This window comes from Myotis brandtii, unplaced genomic scaffold (assembly GCF_000412655.1).
Source record: "Myotis brandtii unplaced genomic scaffold, ASM41265v1 scaffold624, whole genome shotgun sequence".
In the NCBI taxonomy this organism is placed as follows: domain Eukaryota; kingdom Metazoa; phylum Chordata; class Mammalia; order Chiroptera; family Vespertilionidae; genus Myotis; species Myotis brandtii.
In genome coordinates, this window is record NW_005370385.1 from 1,281,583 (window position 1) to 1,283,305 (window position 1,723).

Here is a 1,723-nt window from a genome sequence, read left to right on the forward strand (position 1 = left end):
GGTGGGTGGGCCCCCCCCCCCCCCACACACACACACAGCACTGAGCCTGCGTGTCATCTTCCTAGCACTGGAGTGAGGGAGCAGACTGGGGTGGAGGAAGAGTCAGTGGGAAACTCACACTGACTTCACAGCATACGTGACAGATGAAGACGGAATGTAAATCTGAAAGTAGCGCCCGAGATGCCCCCCGGGATTTAGGTGTCTGACACGGACAAATTATTTTTTTCTTCTTCCTATATCCAAACCTGTAAGTGTGATTATGTCTTCGCTCCCAAGTCGGGACACTTAGAAAGGCTCTAACTTAAAAAGACTGTCACCTAGAGCACCTCCCCTTGGCAGCAGCCGGGATGGAAGCTGCCACTGTATTGGATCACAGGGACCCTCCCTGTTGTTGCCAGTTGTGAAGGAACTTGGTCTTTCCAACAGGCTGTAGGATGATTAGACTTAATTCCTGACCCTGCTCCCACCCATGGGATGCACAGTGACAGGCTGGGTTGGTGGGGAAGGGACAGCAGGAGAGGAGCTGAAAAACCCAAAAAGGAAACTGCCCATCCAGGGCCACCTTGACGGGTAGCTTTAGCAGAAAGGCTGGGACACAGGAAGTGGGTAAGAAAGGGAGCCCTGGGGTTGCTTGCTGTGACCTGCTCAGGCTGCAGGTGGGTGTAGCGGATGCTGTAGGTACCGTGTTCAGGCGTGCTTCTTGCCGCAGCACCTAAGGTCCTCAGCCCGCATGTGTGTTCCTGTGAGGGGCGGGGCAGCGGAGAGCTGGGATTGACACCCCCCAGAGAGGCCCTCAGCCAATGAGTAATGAGAATTGCTGGATAGGTAGCCCAGCATCCTTGCCCTCGGTTGGGACAACTCTGGCACGTGGTCTGCACCTTCTCCCAAGGGCTCATTAGTGCACCTGTATGGTGCCCATCAGTGTTTCTCTCCCACTTCCTGGAACGCCTGCCAGATGAACTATTGGCACTAACCTAGTGTTGGGGTGCGCTCCTGGGACAACCCGGGCTAGACGATACGTGAACCAGAGGGTCCGTGTTCTCAGCGAGGTTCCTGACCAGCAGAATCAGAATCACCTGGAACTGGTTAGAAGTGCAGGTCCCCAGGCTCCACCCCAGGCCCCTAAATCAGAAACTCAGGGGTCTGTGTCTTAAACCCAGCAGGTGATTCTAATGACCCTGGGCTTTGAGAACTCTACTTAAAGTTCTAAGAAACCGGCTTATCCTTGCAAGAGGTTGGGCAGGGCACGCTGCTGCCCCCAGGCCTGCGCTGGGAGGCGAAGTTCATTAATGCGGGAGGAGCATCTCTGGCTGGTGCTTGCCCCGATGGCCTCACCGTAGGGAAGGGGAGGCTCCCCTGAGTCGCGCCTCAGAGCTGCGGGAACACGGGGCAGAGACCACCAGTGTCACCAATGACTTCCACCAAACGCCTGAGAGGGAACCTGGGCCCAGGTGGTACTGGGAGGGATGGCAGCCCCTGGACGGGCAGTGCAGGACGGTGGGAGCCCAAGGAAGAAGGCCTCTCCCGGCCCCAGGGTCCCCCTGACGCGGGGAGGTGGTCAGATCATGAAGGTGCTGCATCCTTCTGTCCAGGGGCTTCCTCTAGGCCCCACGGGAACCTATGACATCCTTGTGAGGCGGGCGGACGGGGCCCCCAGAGGGCCCAGGTGATGGGGCCTGCCCTGCCCCCTGCCCCGCGCGTGCTGGAGGTGGAAGGGCTGTCG